Here is a 19,562-nt window from a genome sequence, read left to right as displayed (position 1 = left end):
TCCCTACCATAGCGTATATATAAACAGGACATTAAGCATATTAGCTCTTCCTACCATAGTGTATATATGAACAGGATATTAAGCATATTAGCTCTCCCTACCATAGCGTATATATAAACAGGATATTAAGCATATTAGCTCTTCCTACCATAGTGTATATGAACAGGATATTAAGCATATTAGCTCTTCCTACCATAGTGTATATGAACAGGATATTAAGCATATTAGCTCTTCCTACCATAGTGTATATATGAACAGGATATTAAGCATATTAGCTCTTCCTACCATAGTGTATATGAACAGGATATTAAGCATATTAGCTCTTCCTACCATAGTGTATATGAACAGGATATTAAGCATATTAGCTCTCCCTACCATAGTGTATATGAACAGGATATTAGCCAGGTTAGCTCTTCCTACCATAGTGTATATGAACAGGATATTAAGCATATTAGCTCTCCCTACCATAGTGTATATGAACAGGATATTAGCCAGGTTAGCTCTTCCTACCATAGTGTATATGAACAGGATATTAAGCATATTAGCTCTCCCTACCATAGTGTATATGAACAGGATATTAGCCAGGTTAGCTCTTCCTACCATAGTGTATATGAACAGGATATTAGCCAGGTTAGCTCTTCCTACCATAGTGTATATGAACAGGATATTAAGCATATTAGCTCTCCCTACCATAGTGTATATGAACAGGATATTAGCCAGGTTAGCTCTTCCTACCATAGTGTATATGAACAGGATATTAAGCATATTAGCTCTTCCTACCATAGTGTATATGAACAGGATATTAGCCAGGTTAGCTCTTCCTACCATAGTGTATATGAACAGGATATTAAGCATATTAGCTCTTCCTACCATAGTGTATATGAACAGGATATTAGCCAGGTTAGCTCTTCCTACCATAGTGTATATGAACAGGATATTAAGCATATTAGCTCTCCCTACCATAGTGTATATGAACAGGATATTAGCCAGGTTAGCTCTTCCTACCATAGTGTATATGAGCAGGATATTAAGCATATTAGCTCTTCCTACCATAGTGTATATGAACAGGATATTAGCCAGGTTAGCTCTCCCTACCATAGTGTATATGAGCAGGATATTAAGCATATTAGCTCTTCCTACCATAGTGTATATGAACAGGATATTAGCCAGGTTAGCTCTTCCTACCATAGTGTATATGAACAGGATATTAAGCATATTAGCTCTTCCTACCATAGTGTATATGAACAGGATATTAGCCAGGTTAGCTCTCCCTACCATAGTGTATATGAGCAGGATATTAAGCATATTAGCTCTTCCTACCATAGTGTATATGAACAGGATATTAGCCAGGTTAGCTCTTCCTACCATAGTGTATATGAACAGGATATTAGCCAGGTTAGCTCTTCCTACCATAGTGTATATGAACAGGATATTAAGCATATTAGCTCTTCCTACCATAGTGTATATGAACAGGATATTAGCCAGGTTAGCTCTTCCTACCATAGTGTATATGAACAGGATATTAAGCATATTAGCTCTTCCTACCATAGTGTATATGAGCAGGATATTAGCCAGGTTAGCTATTAAGCTTCCTACCATAGTGTATATGAACAGGATATTAAGCATATTAGCTCTTCCTACCATAGTGTATATGAACAGGATATTAAGCATATGAGCAGGATATTAGCCAGGTTAGCTCTTCCTACCATAGTGTATATGAGCAGGATATTAGCCAGGTTAGCTCTTCCTACCATAGTGTATATGAACAGGATATTAAGCATATTAGCTCTTCCTACCATAGTGTATATGAACAGGATATTAGCCAGGTTAGCTCTTCCTACCATAGTGTATATGAACAGGATATTAAGCATATTAGCTCTTCCTACCATAGTGTATATGAGCAGGATATTAGCCAGGTTAGCTCTTCCTACCATAGTGTATATGAACAGGATATTAAGCATATTAGCTCTTCCTACCATAGTGTATATGAGCAGGATATTAGCCAGGTTAGCTCTTCCTACCATAGTGTATATGAACAGGATATTAGCCAGGTTAGCTCTTCCTACCATAGTGTATATGAGCAGGATATTAGCCAGGTTAGCTCTTCCTACCATAGTGTATATGAACAGGATATTAGCCAGGTTAGCTCTTCCTACCATAGTGTATATGAGCAGGATACTAGCCAGGTTAGCTCTCCCTACCATAGTGTATATGAGCAGGATATTAGCCAGGTTAGCTCTCCCTACCATAGTGTATATGAGCAGGATATTAGCCAGGTTAGCTCTCCCTACCATAGTGTATATGAGCAGGATATTAGCCAGGTTAGCTCTTCCTACCATAGTGTATATGAACAGGATATTAAGCATATTAGCTCTTCCTACCATAGTGTATATGAACAGGATATTAGCCAGGTTAGCTCTTCCTACCATAGTGTATATGAGCAGGATATTAGCCAGGTTAGCTCTTCCTACCATAGTGTATATGAACAGGATATTAGCCAGGTTAGCTCTTCCTACCATAGTGTATATGAACAGGATATTAGCCAGGTTAGCTCTCCCTACCATAGTGTATATGAGCAGGATATTAGCCAGGTTAGCTCTTCCTACCATAGTGTATATGAGCAGGATATTAGCCAGGTTAGCTCTTCCTACCATAGTGTATATGAGCAGGATATTAGCCAGGTTAGCTCTTCCTACTCTTCCTACCATAGTGTATATGAACAGGATATTAGCCAGGTTAGCTCTTCCTACCATAGTGTATATGAGCAGGATATTAGCCAGGTTAGCTCTTCCTACCATAGTGTATATGAACAGGATATTAGCCAGGTTAGCTCTTCCTACCATAGTGTATATGAACAGGATATTAGCCAGGTTAGCTCTTCCTACCATAGTGTATATGAACAGGATATTAGCCAGGTTAGCTCTTCCTACCATAGTGTATATGAACAGGATATTAGCCAGGTTAGCTCTTCCTACCATAGTGTATATGAACAGGATATTAGCCAGGTTAGCTCTCCCTACCATAGTGTATATGAGCAGGATATTAGCCAGGTTAGCTCTTCCTACCATAGTGTATATGAACAGGATATTAATCATATTAGCTCTTCCTACCATAGTGTATATGAACAGGATATTAGCCAGGTTAGCTCTTCCTACCATAGTGTATATGAGCAGGATTGTCACGATCGTTATAAGGAGTGGACCAAGACGCAGTGTGGTATGTTTCCATCCTTTATTTTGGAATATCAAACTTTAAAGAACAAATGAAATGTGAAGCTAATATAATGCTCACAGGCAACTATATATAGACAAGATCCCACAAAGCACAATGGGAAAATGGCTACCTAAATATGACCCCCAATCAGAGACAATGATAAACAGCTGCCTCTGTTTGGGAACCATACTAGGCCAACATAGAAATATAATTCACCTAGATAACCCACCCTTAATTCACACACCGACCTAACCAACATAGAGAATAAAAGCTCTCTATGGTCAGGGCGTGACAAAGATATTAGCCAGGTTAGCTCTTCCTACCATAGGGTATCCATAAACAGGATATTAACATATTAGCTCTTCCTACCATCGGGTATACATAAACAGGATATTAAGCATATTAGCTCTTCCTACCATAGTCTATACAGACAGGATATTAGCCAGGTTAGCCAAATTAGCTTTCCTTAGCATAATACACGAGATACTACTAGCCAGGTTAGCTGAATTAGCTCAACAAACCATACCTCTGCATTTGAGGGGAGAGTGAGATAAGGACAAAATAAAAATGGATGCGCTTTCTGTCAATGACATAACTTATCCGTATTTGTACTGCACTGTTGGTTAGGGGCTTGTAAGTAAGTATTTCACTATAAGTAAGTTGTATTCGGCGCATGTGACTGATACAATTAGATTTCACTTGTTTTGATAACTAAGGTTAAATTCCCTGGTTTTCCAGAAATCCTGGTTGGAGGATTCTGAATTTCCTGCTTATTCCTTCCTGATTCCGGGATCCTCCAACCAGGATTTCAGAAAAACTAGGGAGTTTATTGAAAGTTCCTGAAATTTTGAGAAATACTTTTTTGAGAATGAGTGTTAGCTGATCCCTGTCAGACACTGTGATGATAGGGCATTTTTGAGCAGGCATATGCACCTGGAGTCTCTGGTGACTCAGCACTCAGCTCCGAGGACCCCTCATCTGCCACTCATTCCACCACACTGCACCATTACTTCCATCTCAACAAACATTCATTACGAGTTAGGAGTTAGGAACATCCAGTATGTTGGATACTTCTGATATTTTGGATGTGGGAAAGAATCGCACTAGCGAGGGAGGGGGAAAATATGCTGCTTCAACCCAATGTTCTCAAAACTTTTCAGGACATTTCCCATGGCCCGAATTCCCTCAGTGGCCTGGAACTTTTAATTACATCCTCCACTTGCAACGGAATTGCTAATGAAGAATTCAGGCCTTGGACGGTTGCCATTATTCTTAGGATCCACCCCTTTTGTACTCTGACTGATTGGTTCCATCTAGGCAGTCAATGGCCTTTTTCACTCTTAATATCTACAGATGGAGAATAGCCCGAACCATTATCTTCAAAGAGGGGTAGCCCGGGCCCTTGAGGATACTCCCATGGTAGGAGGTTAATTTCGTGTCAAGTCTTCTCCTTTCAGAGATATTTCCAGGTGTGCTGTTTGCTCCCCCCCACTGCTCCCCCCCTACAGCCGCCCCCTGCCGTGTACCCATCATGCATCTGTCTGACACTTGTCTTGGGAGTCCTTATCTGGGCTTGACTTAGTCACTTTTCACTAGGCAGAGTGAATGGCAGAACGGCAATTGAATTCTAAAACGGACTGAGCAGTCAAAGGAAAAAAAGCAGCAGAATTGAAATGGAAAATGTCTCTTATGCTGCATGGGAGGAGAGGCTGAGCTGAGGAGTGGGCATGGTGGCTGACCTGAGCAGTGGGCATGGTTGCTGAGCTGAGGAGTGGGCATGGTGGCTGAGCTGAGGAGTGGGCATGGTGGCTGAGCTGAGCAGTGGGCATGGTAGCTGAGCTGAGGAGTGGGCATGGTGGCTGAGCTGAGCAGTGGGCATGGTGGCTGAGCTGAGGAGTGGGCATGGTGGCTGAGCTGAGCAGTGGGCATGGTGGCTGAGCTGAGCAGTGGGCATGGTGGCTGAGCTGAGGAGTGGGCATGGTGGCTGAGCTGAGCAGTGGGCATGGTGGCTGAGCTGAGGAGTGGGCATGGTGGCTGAGCTGAGCAGTGGGCATGGTGGCTGAGCTGAGGAGTGGGCATGGTAGCTGAGCTGAGGAGTGGGCATGGTGGCTGAGCTGAGGAGTGGGCATGGTGGCTGACCTGAGCAGTGGGCATGGTTGCTGAGCTGAGGAGTGGGCATGGTGGCTGAGCTGAGGAGTGGGCATGGTGGCTGAGCTGAGGAGTGGGCATGGTAGCTGAGCTGAGGAGTGGGCATGGTAGCTGAGCTGAGGAGTGGGCATGGTGGCTGAGCTGAGGAGTGGGCATGGTAGCTGAGCTGAGCAGTGGGCATGGTGGCTGAGCTGAGCAGTGGGCATGGTGGCTGAGCTGAGGAGTGGGCATGGTAGCTGAGCTGAGGAGTGGGCATGGTAGCTGAGCTGAGGAGTGGGCATGGTAGCTGAGCTGAGGAGTGGGCATGGTGGCTGAGCTGAGCAGTGGGCATGGTGGCTGAGCTGAGGAGTGGGCATGGTGGCTGAGCTGAGCAGTGGGCATGGTTGCTGAGCTGAGGAGTGGGCATGGTTGCTGAGCTGAGGAGTGGGCATGGTAGCTGAGCTGAGGAGTGGGCATGGTGGCTGAGCTGAGCAGTGGGCATGGTGGCTGAGCTGAGGAGTGGGCATGGTAGCTGAGCTGAGGAGTGGGCATGGTGGCTGAGCTGAGGAGTGGGCATGGTGGCTGAGCTGAGCAGTGGGCATGGTTGCTGAGCTGAGGAGTGGGCATGGTAGCTGAGCTGAGGAGTGGGCATGGTGGCTGAGCTGAGCAGTGGGCATGGTGGCTGAGCTGAGGAGTGGGCATGGTAGCTGAGCTGAGCAGTGGGCATGGTGGCTGAACTGAGGAGTGGGCATGGTGACTGAGCTGAGGAGTGGGCATGGTGGCTGAGCTGTGCAGTGGGCATGGTGGCTGAACTGAGGAGTGGGCATGGTGGCTGAGCTGAGGAGTGGGCATGGTGGCTGAGCTGAGCAGTGGGCATGGTTGCTGAGCTGAGCAGTGGGCATGGTTGCTGAGCTGAGGAGTGGGCATGGTTGCTGAGCTGAGGAGTGGGCATGGTAGCTGAGCTGAGGAGTGGGCATGGTAGCTGAGCTGAGGAGTGGGCATGGTAGCTGAGCTGAGGAGTGGGCATGGTAGCTGAGCTGAGGAGTGGGCATGGTGGCTGAACTGAGGAGTGGGCATGGTAGCTGAGCTGAGGAGTGGGCATGGTAGCTGAGCTGAGGAGTGGGCATGGTGGCTGAGCTGTGGAGTGGGCATGGTGGCTGAGCTGAGGAGTGGGCATGGTGGCTGAACTGAGGAGTGGGCATGGTGGCTGAACTGAGCAGTGGGCATGGTGGCTGAGCTGTGGAGTGGGCATGGTGGCTGAGCTGAGGAGTGGGCATGGTGGCTGAACTGAGGAGTGGGCATGGTGGCTGAACTGAGCAGTGGGCATGGTGGCTAGTTGAATGCAGAGGGAAGTGTTCAGTGCTATTGAATTAAAAGCACATAACAGGAGGCTCCTTTTACTCTGCCACAGATCCTGAATTCTTCTGCACACTACCCTATAACACCAGTAGTAACTGGGAATCTCAAACCTGCTAATGACTTGAGTCTCATGTAGATGGGCAATGCAGAGATGGTGTTATATGGAAATATCCTGCAAGAACTTCAATATTATCATATATTAAATGCATGATCATTCACACTCGATTTGTGTTGAGACAGCTTTGATACCGGAGATCTCGTCAGCATATGACTGAACTATTCTTGAAGGAGGATTTGAACACTGATTGAAAAGGGAGATGTTTGGTCACCGTTGCCAAGTATCCTTATCTTCTGTACTCTATGTGTATTCAGTATGACATAATAACGCTAGGAGTTGCAAAACACAGAACAGGCTATTTTATGAGTAATCACAAAATGGATGTCGATTAGCATAATTGAGTGCGTGCATGTATTTCATGAATGAATGTGCTTTAAAGGGATGCCTAGGATAATCTTTGTGTTATCCGTATACTTTCAAAAGACATCAGTTGGGGGAATATAGGATTTTCATACGATCTTTGGAACTGAAATCGCTTTAAACATCCATCAGAACTTTCATATAAATAACATGAATAATTAACAAGGTGCTGGGAATAGTTTCAGATGAGTAAACTCAGAACAACCTTGCAAATACTGTTCTCTATCTCTCTACCTCTCTATCTCTCTTGCTCTCTCTCTCTCTCTCTAGATTTATCTCCTTTAGTCTTTCCTATGCGTTTTGAGGAGGAGGAGAGGCGAGAGGATGTGAATCTACGAAAGATGATTTGAAAATGTGCCTCTTTCTCTCCCCCTCTCTTTTTATCCCACTCCTTCCATGCAAGTTGTTTCATTCTTTCACTCTGTCATTCTCATTCTATCATTTGTTCACATGTTAATTTCACTCTTATCCCACATTCTGTAGTCCCTCATTCTCTCTCTCGTTCTTTCTCCGTCTCTCATTCTCTCTCTCGTTCTTTCTCCCTCTCTCATTCTCTCTCTCGTTCTTTCTCCCCCTCTCATTCTCTCTCTCGTTCTTTCTCCCCCTCTCATTCTCTCTCATCTTTCTCTCTCTCGTCTTTCTCCCTCTCTCATTCTCTCTCGTTCTTTCTCCCCCTCTCATTCTCTCTCTCGTTCTTTCTCCCTCTCTCATTCTCTCTCTCGTTCTTTCTCCCCCTCTCATTCTCTCTCTCGTTCTTTCTCCCCCTCTCATTCTCTCTCATACTTTCTCTCTCTCGTTCTTTCTCCCTCTCTCATTCTCTCTCGTTCTTTCTCCCCCTCTCATTCTCTCTCTCGTTCTTTCTCCCCCTCTCATTCTCTCTCTCGTTCTTTCTCCCTCTCTCATTCTCTCTCTCGTTCTTTGTCCCCCTCTCATTCTCACTCTCGTTCTCTCCCTCTCTCATTCTCTCTCTCTTTCTCTCTCTCGTTCTTTCTCCCTCTCTCATTCTCTCTCTCGTTCTTTCTCCGTCTCTCATTCTCTCTCTCGTTCTTTCTCCCTCTCTCATTCTCTCTCTCGTTCTTTGTCCCCCTCTCATTCTCACTCTCGTTCTTTGTCCCTCTCCCTGGGAGATACAGTGTATATGAGAGGAGCCCTCTAGACACCTCTTCATCCTGTTCCCTCCTCCTCAAACAGCAGAGAAAGTGCTGGTCCAGCTCTTTTAGTCTGTCTGGAGAGCCCCATTAAAGCCTTCTGATCTCACGTGGGTTTTTTACAAAGACACCAGCACTTAGTGTGTGTGTGTGTGTATTTGCACGCGTGTGTATTTGTGTGTGTAATTGTGTGTGTGTGTGGATGTGTGTATTTGTGTGGGTGTGTGTGTGTGCGTGTGTGTATTTGTGTGAGTGTGTGTGTGTGTGTGTGTGGGTACAGTGCATTTGGGAAGTATTCAGACCCCTTGACTTATTCCACATTTTGTTACGTTACAGCCTTATTCTAAAATGTATTCAATTGTTTTTTTCCCTCATCAATCTACACACAATACAACATAATAACAAAGCGAAAACAGTCTTTTTTAGTAATTTTGCTAAGATATATATATTTTTAAACATGACATTTACATAAATATTCAGACCCTTTACTGAGTACTTTGTTGAAGCACCTTTGGCAGCGATTACAGCCTCGCGTCTTCTTGGTTATGACGCTACAAGCTTGGCATGCTTCTAAACAGCTTCTACCCCCAAGCCATAAGACTCCTGAACATCTAATTAAATGGCTACCCAGACTATTTTCAGCGTCCCTCCCCCCTCTTTACACCGCTGCTACTCTCTGTTGTTATCACCTATGCATAGTCGCTTAATAACTCTACCTACATGTACATATTTCCTCATCTAACCGGTGCCCCCACACATTGACTCTGTACCGGTACCCTCCTGTATATAGTCTCGCTATTGTTATTTTACTGCTGTTCTTTAATTACTTGTTACTTGTATTTCTTATTCTTATCCATACGTTTTTAAACTGCATTGTTGGTTAGGGCTTGTAAGGAAGCATTTCACTGAAAGGTCTACACCTGTTCTATTCGGCGCATGTGACTAATAACATTTGATTTGATTTGACACCTGCATTTGGGGAGTTTCTCCCCATTCCTCTCTGCAGATCTTCTCCAGCTCTGTCAGGTTGGATGGGGAGCGTCACTGCAGAGCTATTTTCAGGTCTCTCCAGAGATGTTCGATTAGGTTCAAGTACAGGATCTGGCTGGGTCACCCAAGGACATTCAGAGACTTGTCCCAAAGCCACTCTTGCATTGTCTTGGCTGTGTGCTTAGGGTTGTTGTCCTGTTGAAAGTTGAACCTTCGCCCCAGTCTGAGGTCCTGAGCAGTCAGGAGCAGGTTTTCATCAAGGATCTCTCTGTACTTTGCTCCTTTCATCTTCGCTTCAATCCTGAATAGTCTCCCAGTCCCTGCTGCTGAAAAACATCCCCACAGCATGATGCTGCCACCACTATGCTTCACCGTAGGGATGGTGCCAGGTTTCCTCCGTGCCAGGTTTCCTCCAGACGTGGCGCTTGGCATTCAGGCCAAATGCCACGTCAGACATTGGTTTCATCAGACCAGAGAATCTTGTTTCTCATGGTCTAAGAGTCCTTTAGGTGCCTTTTGGCAAACTCCAAGTGGGCTGTCATGTGCCTTTTACTGAGGAGTGGTTTCTGTCTGGCCACTCTACCATTTATTTGATTTATTTATCCGTTATTTTACCTGAACACGTTCTCATTTGCAGCAACGACCTGGGGAATAGTTACAGGGGGGAGGGGGATGAATGAGCCAATTGTAAACTGGGGATTATTAGGTGACCGTGATGGTTTGAGGGCCAGATTGGGAATTTAGCCAGGAAGGCCCGATTGGTGGAGTGCTGCAAAGATGGTTGTCCTTCTGGAAGGTTCTCCCATCTCCGCAGAGAATCTCTAGAGCTCTGTGTTAGTGACCACCGGGTTCTTGGCCACCTCCCTGACCAAGGCCCTTCTCTCCCAATTTCTCAGTTTGGACAGTCAGGTGGTTCCACACTTCTTCCATTTAAGAATGATTCTTAAATTATTCTTAAAGGTTCTTGGGGACCTTCAAGGCTGCGGAAATGTTTTGGTACCCTTCTACAAACAATTCCTTTGACATGGCTCGGTTTTTGCTTTGACATGCACTGTCAACTGTGGGACCTTATATAGACAGGTGTGTGCTTTTCCAAATCATGTCCAATAAATAGAATTTACCACAGACTCCAATCAAGTTGTAGAAACATCTCAAGGATGATCTATGGAAACTGAGCTCAATTTCGAGTCTCATAGCAAAGGGTCTGAATGTCAAAAAAACTATTTTTGCTTTGTCATTATGGGGTATTGTGTGTAGATTGATGAGGAACAAAAACTAATTAAATCCATTTTTGAATAAGGTTGTAATATAACAAAATGTGGGGGAGAAAATGGGTCTGAATACTTTCTGAATGTATGTTTGTGTGTGTGTGTGTGTGTTTATATTTGTGTGTGTGTGTGTGTGTGTGTCTGCTGTGATGATGCTGCAGCATGTGAGCTTTTACATGGAGGCCGTTTCTGCAGCTCTCTCCCAATCTCCTTATCCCCCCACTCCCCACCACCTTCTCCCTCACACTCTCTCGCCCTCTCGTTCTGGGAGGTTCACAGACGCTCCATGCTTAAAAAAACTATTAGAGGACAATATAGAGACGTCCCTTAATGACGACATCTGTGGTATTCTAATCTGGGGATCATGGCATACAGTTTCTCCCTCTCCAGGCTGATCTCGGCTTATGTGGATATGGACCATATAAGGGGAGAGGAGACAGCCACAGATAAAAGAGGGAAGATATTTCTGGGCACGAAGACAAACAGAAGGTGACGGGCGCTCTGCAGAACAGAGGCGGTTAACCACAGCTGCAGGGAGGGAGAGAGAGGGGGAGGAAAAGGGCGGAGAGAGAGAGATGGTGTAAATAGAGAAAGATATGTTTAGTGTGAGAGATGTAAATAGAGAATGATATGTGTAGTCAGAAAGAGAGAGATGGTGTAAATAGAGAAAGATATGTTTAGTGTGAGAGATGTAAATAGAGAATGATATGTGTAGTCAGAAAGAGAGAGATGGTGTAAATAGAGAAAGATATGTTTAGTGTGAGAGATGTAAATAGAGAATGATATGTGTAGTCAGAAAGAGAGAGAGGCAGGGAGAAAGAGAGAGATGCAAGCTGAGAGCAGTGAAAATCATGGAGAAACTTACAGAAGATAAAGTGCTGTCTCATGGTGAGATCCATGATTATAAACCCCCACCCGTATGTGTGTGTGTGTGAGTGTGAGTGTGAGTGTGAGTGTGCGTGTGCGTGTGTGTGTGTGTAAGAGCATTGTTTGTCCATGGATGAATTTTTGTCAGTTCACTCCCATTCGCCGATCACTGGCTAGATTTTAGCAATAGCATCATCACCTAATGTCCACAATATTTATTTCACTAACCCAGCCTGGGTAAGGAGGGAATGGTTGGGTACTCACACATTGAAAAGGTTGAGGCCGATGCGGTAGAGGCGCTTGCGCATGACGTCGGTGGAGAGTGTGGGCGACTTGCAGCTGGCCGGGTTCTCGCAGTGGTAGCGCGGCAGACTGAGGATCATGGCCTGCAGGGCCTCCTTGGATGAGGCCTCCGATGCCGAGCGTGCCTCCGTGGAAGTGCTGTTGCTGCAGCTTATCTGCTCGGAACTGGTTTCAGCCGTCTCCGAGCCGCTCCGCTTGGCCTCCAGGGCCTCGGTGGATGGGGTTGCCACTGAGGGTGCACCATCCTGGGGTTGAGGTGGCTGGACGGGCTGGATGACCACCTCCGGGGTCTGTGGGTTGGCTAGTTTGTCCAGGGGGGTCAAGGGGGGGTTGCTGGCCCTCCTCCTCCTCTAGCTCCTCTTCACTGGGCGGGGGCGCAGGGAAGTCGGCGTCCTGCCCCTCTACTTCTACCACTGGTTCCGGGGGCGGAGGGGGCTCGTGGGGAGGGACAGGAGGGTCTGTGGGTTCGGCGGTGACCTCTTCAGGGGGAGGAGGGGAGTGTTTTTTAGGGGGTGAGGGCGGGGGAGCGGTGGGCATGGTGGGGGTGGTGGCTGCACCCCCCTGCTGCTGCTGGACGCAGTTGCCCATGGAGACAGAGGCCGATGACTCCATGACGGAGGAGGACATGCGGAAGTTCTGATTGTCAATCTGAACGGTCACGTCGCGGAAGGCCATCAGCAGCTTGCTGGCGCTGCGGGGCAGGTCGCCTGTATTCTCCCCAACTGATATGCTCTGGAGAAAAGCCTGGTCCAACCCTCCTCCTCCCACTTCTCCTCCTCCCCCCGGCCGCACTGAAGGACTCTGCACTGAACTGATAGGCCCCTCCTTCCTGGAGGGAGCACATGGTCTTCAGGCTCCAGTTGCTGAGTGCGTCGTCGATGGACTTTGCCAACGACTGCACCTGCTCTGTGAATGAGTCCTCCAGGTCGGTCAGGGTGCCGCCCACTGTGGCGGGCAGTGATGGCGAGCGCACTAGGGGGATACCCGCCAGGCTGCAGCCTTCGGCCAGCGCCCGCTCGGCGGAGAAGCCCTCAGCGTTCTGCACGCGCACCTTGCGCATGGAGATGCGCCGCGGCAGGCGACTCTCCAGCAGGGAGTTGCGGATCTTCTCAAAGTTCTTGCTGAGCTGGTACTGGCGGAAGGCGGTCTGGATCTTGGTGGCAGCGCGGCGGGAGATGAGGTGGCCGCCGTATTTGTGCTCTAACATTTCGATCTGGAAAACACAGAGGAGAGGGAGACAGGAGAGGTATGAGTGAAACTGAGCTGCTTGGATATTTCAACGCTACATGCAGCAGTTGACAGTACAAGGCAGTTGGGTAACAAAACATTCTATGACATGAAGAGGGGCTTTGGCTCTAGGCAGAGGAGTTGGAGATAAAAGCAGGGAGACAACACAAATACAAAGGACATCCATAATACCACTTAGCACGTGGTTCTCCCTCAAGATGAACAAGATGCCGTCTCTACACACCAGCATCCACATGTACAAAGACATGCCCTGAATACCTCTTCTTTAAATTGCCAAAAATACAATGAATGTGATACTTTCCAATCAAATAAGGCTGCAGTTACTCCAAATGACAAGAGGTGACCATGACGACCTTTGAAACACAATGACATTGATTGGATCTAATGCAAATGGGCATGAACCTGAACATGTAAATGTTAAGGTCACAAAAATGGGACGGACAATTTAACACTCCCTCAACACAAAAAAATGGTCATTAGAGAGGAAAAATATTGGACACCTGAACATTTACTCAGAGCAAAGAAAAGTAATGGTGGGTGACAAGACGCCGCAAATGTAGCACCTACGGGACCCATAATCCTTTTGGTGTACAGCGGGATCAATCAGCACGGAGAGAGAGGCTGCCTTATAATGAACAACGTTTTTAAACTTTCAATATTCACCCTCCATGGTGCACATAATATCAATATAAGAGCTGAAAGAGAGAGGGAGGTCAAGAGAGAGGGAGGTAAAGAGAGAGGTAAAGAGAGAGGGAGGTCAAGAGAGAGGGAGGTAGAGAGAGGGGGGAGGTAAAGAGAGGGAGGGAGGTAAAGAGAGAAAGGGAGGTAAAGAGAGAGAGGGAGGTAAAGAGAGAGAGGGAGGTAAAGAGAGAGAGGAAGGTAAAGAGAGAGGTAAAGAGAGAAGGGAGGTAAAGAGAGAGGGAGGAGGTAAAGAGAGAAAGGGAGGTAAAGAGAGAGAGGGAGGTAAAGAGAGAGAGGGAGGTAAAGAGAGAAAGGGAGGTAAAGAGAGAAAGGGAGGTAAAGAGAGAGAGGGAGGTAAAGAGAGAAAGGGAGGTAAAGAGAGAAAGGGAGGTAAAGAGAGAGAGGGAGGTAAAGAGAGAGAGGGAGGTAAAGAGAGAGAGGAAGGTAAAGAGAGAGGTAAAGAGAAAGGGAGGTAGAGAGAGAGGGGGAGGTAAAGAGAGAGAGGGAGGTAAAGAGAGAAAGGGAGGTAAAGAGAGAAAGGGAGGTAAAGAGAGAGAGGGAGGTAAAGAGAGAGAGGAAGAGAGAGAGGGAGGTAAAGAGAGAGAGGGAGGTAAAGAGAGAGAGGGAGGTAAAGAGAGAGAGGGAGGTAAAGAGAGAGAGAGGTAAAGAGAGAGAGGGAGGTAAAGAGAGAGAGGGAGGTAAAGAGAGAGAGGGATGTAAAGAGAGAGAGAGAGAGAGAGAGAGGTAGGTAAAGAGAGAGGTAAAGAGAAAGGGAGGTAAAGTTAGACAAAAAAGTAAGAGGGTAGAATATGAATGAGAAATTAAATCACAAAATGAATGGTGCCTGTATGAAGGAGGCATTATGTGATAAGTATTATCAATTTAATAATAATAATTGTGTCAGCACATTCTATTATATATATAAGCATAGTTCTAATGCAACACTCAAGTGGTTTAAGGGGAAAGTGCTAATATATATATATATATATATATATATATATACATATATATATATATATATATATATATATATATATATATATATATATATATATATATATATATATATATATATACTATTTTGTTGCCTTACAACCTGGAATTAAAATAGATTTTTGGGGGGGTTTGTATAATTTGATTTACACAACATGCCTACCACTTTGAAGATTCAAAATATTTTTATTGTGAAACGAACAAGAAATAAGACAACAAAAACTGAAAACTTGAACGTGCATAACTATTCACCCCCCCAGAGTCAATACTTTGTAGAGCCACCTTCTGCAGCAATTACAGCTGCAAGTCTCTTGGGATATGTCTCTATAAGCGTGGCACATCCAGCCACTGTAACGACGTTCTTCGTTTGTGGAAAGAGAGTCGGACCGAAATGCAGCGTAGTTGTTACTCATGTTCTTTAATGAAGAGAATGACGATACATGAAATAACTAAACAAATACAAAAACAACAAACGGAACGTGAAACCTAATTACAGCCTATCTGGTGAAACTACACAGAGACAGGAACAATCACCCAAGAAATACAAAGCGAAACCAGGCTACCTAAATACGGTTCCCAATCAGAGACAACGAGAATCACCTGACTCTGATTGAGAACCGCCTCAGGCAGCCAAGCCTATACAACACCCCTCATCAGCCGCAATCCCAAATACTACAAACCCCAATACGAAAATACAATAACATAAACCCATGTCACACCCTGGCCTGACCAAATAATTAAAGAAAACACAAAATACTAAGACCAAGGCGTGACAGCCACTGGGATTTTTGCCATTTCTTCATGGCAAAACTGCTCCAGCTTCTTCAAGTTGGATGGGTTCCGCTTGTGTATAGCAATCTGTAAATCCTACCACAGATTCTCAATTGGATTGAGGTCTAGGTTTTGACTAGGCCATTCTAAGACATTTAAATGTTTCCCCTTAAACCACTCAAGTGTTGCATTAGCACTATGCTTCGGGTCATTGTCCTGCTGGAAGGTGAATCTCTGTCCCAGTCTCAAATCTCTGGAAGACTGAAACAGGTTTCCCTCAAGAATTTCCCTGTAATTAGCGCCCCTTATCATTCCTTCAATTCTGATGATTTTCCCAGTCCCTGCCAATAAAAAACATCCTCACAGCATGATGCTGCCACCACCATGCTTCACTGTGGGGATGGTGTTCTCTGGGGAATGAATGGTGTTGTGTTTGCTCCAGACATAGCGTTTTCCTTGATGGCCAAAAATCTCAATTTTAGTCTCATCTGACCAGAGTAACTTCTTTCATATGTTTGTGGAGTCTCCCACATAACTTTTGGCAAACACCAAACATGTTTGCTTATTTTTTTCTGGCTCTGTGGAGTGTACGGCTTAAAGTGGTCCTATGGACAGATACTCCAATCTCCGCTGTAGAGCTTTGCAGCTCCTTCAGGTTTATCTTTGGTCTCTTTGTTGCCTCTCTGACTAATGCCCTCCTTGCCTGGTCCGTGAGTTTGGTGGGTGGCCCTCTCTTGGCAGGTTTGTTGTGGTTCCATATTCTTTCCACTTTTTTTACAATGGATTTAATGGTGCTCTGTGGGATGTTCAAAGTTTCTGATATTTTTTTATAACCCAACCCTGATCTGTACTTCTCCAAAACTTTGTCCCTGACCTGTTTGGAGAGCTCCTTGGTCTTCATAGTGCCGCTTGCATGGTGGTGCCCCTTGCTTAGTGGTGTTGCAGACTCCGGGGCCTTCAGAACAGGTGTATATATACTGTGATCATGTGACACTTAGATTGCACACAGGTTGACTTTATTTAACTAATTATGTGACTTCTGAAGGTAATTGATTGCACCAGATATTATTTAGGGGCTTCATAGCAAAGGGGGTGAATACATATGCATGCACCACTTTTCTTTTTTTTTGTTGAATTTTTTGAAAAAAGTAATTTTCTTAATTTCACTTCACAATTTGGACTATTTTGTGTATGTCATCACATGAAATCCAAATAAAAATACATTTAAATTACAGGTTGTAATGCAACAAAATAGGAAAAACGCCAAGGAGGGTGAATACTTTCGCAAGGCACTGTAATATTATAATAATAGTGGGTGCTTGTATTTGTATTTAGGAGAGGGAGAAAAAATGTGTTACTATCTGTCTAATATCTGTGTGGCCAAAACGTTCATTGCCTTCAATAAATCAGAACCACTATCTGTGGGTGCAATTGAGATGCACTCTACTCTCTCTTCTACACTGAATAACCTGAAAGCTATTAATTGTGCCTGGAAATAAACGACTGTGAGATAAAAAGGCAGTTCTGATTTGATTTGGGTAGGGATAAAAAAAATGCATGGAACCTTTACCAACTCTCTTCACAGAACAATCACATTCTATATATTTCTAGAGTTTCTTTGCATGTGATGGCTGTGGCAATCTCTGGCCTATGGATGTGTCAGTTATACCCTGTTCAGTTAAACTGTGTCAACCCTGTACACTATCCCTATGGGTTGATCTCGCCAATGTTCTCTGAGAACATAGAAAATGTGGTGCTATTCTCCATCTTGTCACAAGGTTTCTCGACATATGTCTGCTCAGTTGAGGACTTGAACCGAGGGCAGGATCCGAAATATATATGGACTGAGTCCGCTCACGTCAAATTATCCCCCCTGTGGCTCAAAGGCAATTGGGCGAATGGTTTTAGAAGGGATTGCGGGGCCACCAGGGGATCAACGTGATACTTTCAACTACTACTCTGCAGTCCCAAGCAAAGTCACCTGCATCCTATAGACTTCTATGGGGAAGAACAGATAGCCATGCAATAATGCACACTAGGCTTTGCAATTTGCGATAAGTGGGGTGGCTGCAGCATGATGCAATCTCAGCCCATTGTCATTTGGAGAACTCCATCCCTTAGAAAGGCTCTTTAGAAAACCCAAATGACACTGAGAAATCCATCTTGTCTGATCCCTTTTACATTGCACTGCAGCGAGGCCTCTGTGAGAAAGGGAAGAGATGTTGGGAGAATATTAAAGTCGTTCTGAATGAGCCTGGCCCTTTAAGCTATAGTCTATAGTCTCTGTGAGGCATCTCAGAATGAGAACATGGCTTTCTCTTCCCGCAGACCGGTATTGGGCCTTGCCTTGAATATTCATCACTTTTTATCTATCTGGAATGTTCAGACAGACGGAACTTTGAGTACACACTCAATATGACAAAATCAGCTTCGTCACTCTGCTGACTTCGTCTGGACAGAATGGGTAGGCTTAAAAAAACAGAGTTAAGGTAATAACCACAACCCATCCCTCAGAAAGTTGTCACTCGTCAAAACGAATGACAGAAATAATGTCTGAGGCAGAGATAGCCTTGGATCTGAGCCGGGAGCTGGGAGGGGGCTGCTTTGATTAAAGGCGGCAGTTTGGCTTGTTTGTTTTGCCTTCCGAATGAGTTGGCAGGGGACGGCGCATAAAGAATTTAGGTCCCATCACAGCTTTATCTGAGCCTGTATCTCTCTGGTACATTCTGCCATCTCCATTAGACACTGAAAGCCTGGGTGAGCAGGAGAGAGAGATGGTGGGATGGAGGGGGAAGGTGGGTAGTGGAACTAAAAGAGGTAGACTGAGAGGCAATGGAGATATGGTAGAGCAGGGCTCTCCAACCCTGTTCCTGGAGAGCTACCATCCTGTAGGTTTTAACTCCAACCCTGTTCCTGGAGAGCTACCATCCTGTAGGTTTTCACTCCAACCCTGTTCCTGGAGAGCTACCATCCTGTATGTTTTAACTCCAACCCTGTTCCTGGAGAGCTACCATCCTGTAGGTTTTCACTCCAACTCTGTTCCTGGAGAGCTACCATCCTGTAGGTTTTCACTCCAACTCTGTTCCTGGAGAGCTACCATCCTGTAGGTTTTCACTCCTACCCTGTTCCTGGAGAGCTACCATCCTGTAGGTTTTCACTCCAACTCTGTTCCTGGAGAGCTACCATCCTGTAGGTTTTCACTCCAACTCTGTTCCTGGAGAGCTACCATCCTGTAGGTTTTCACTCCAACCCTCATCTAGGGCACTTGATTCTAATAATTAGCTGGTTGATGAACTGAATCAAGTTAGTTACAACTGGGGATGGAGTGAAACCCTACAGGATGGTAGCTCTCCAGGAACAGAGTTGGAGTGAAAACCTACAGGAGGGTAGCTCTCCAGGAACAGAGTTGGAGTGAAAACCTACAGGATGGTAGCTCTCCAGGAACAGAGTTGGAGAGTGAAAACCTACAGGAGGGTAGCTCTCCAGGAACAGAGTTGGAGTGAAAACCTACAGGAGGGTAGCTCTCCAGGAACAGAGTTGGAGTGAAAACCTACAGGATGGTAGCTCTCCAGGAACAGTTTTGAAAACTCTTCAAAGAAAAATCCAGAAATATTTATTTTTAAAATGCTGAGGTGACACCGATCTAACATGAGGCAAATGGTATTTTGGGGTTATAATATGGTTTGATAACCAAACGTTACACACTAGGGGGTCAAAGGGCGAGAGCCAAGTGGACTTTATAGGACAGACAGAATTCACACACAACCAGGCCTTTGACCTGATGAGCGTATGGAGTTGTGGTGATGAATTGAAACAAGACCAGTCTGTGTATGAGAGATGGGACTCTGCCTCTTTGCCACTGAAATATTAATACCCCAAGGCTTGCAGAAATAGCGCATTCAGAGTTTGTTTTCGGGGGGGATGTTTATGCCAGGAATGAAAATGGTTTCCAATATTAAAGGTCAGACTTTCTATGGGGAACAATCTGGTTTTTTGAAGTGCTATTTTTGGTTCTGGCTTATCAGATCTGGCTATTCAGAGAAATGTGCTACGGATGGTATCTCTTGGCCTTCTCCCTGGCTGCATTCATCTGGGTGAATAGTCTCCAAGGACGAG

At 45.3% G+C, this 19,562-nt stretch overlaps 1 pseudogene; it reads right to left on the bottom strand.

Annotated features, from left to right (window-relative positions):
* The window catches only part of LOC124020245, a 155,872-nt pseudogene that overhangs the window by 22,938 nt on the left and 113,372 nt on the right, over positions 1-19,562 (bottom strand).

This window comes from Oncorhynchus gorbuscha, unplaced genomic scaffold (genome assembly GCF_021184085.1).
Source record: "Oncorhynchus gorbuscha isolate QuinsamMale2020 ecotype Even-year unplaced genomic scaffold, OgorEven_v1.0 Un_scaffold_781, whole genome shotgun sequence".
NCBI classification, from domain to species: Eukaryota; Metazoa; Chordata; class Actinopteri; order Salmoniformes; family Salmonidae; genus Oncorhynchus; species Oncorhynchus gorbuscha.
Note: the sequence above shows the minus strand (reverse complement) of the source record. Positions and strands in the feature narration are given on the sequence as shown.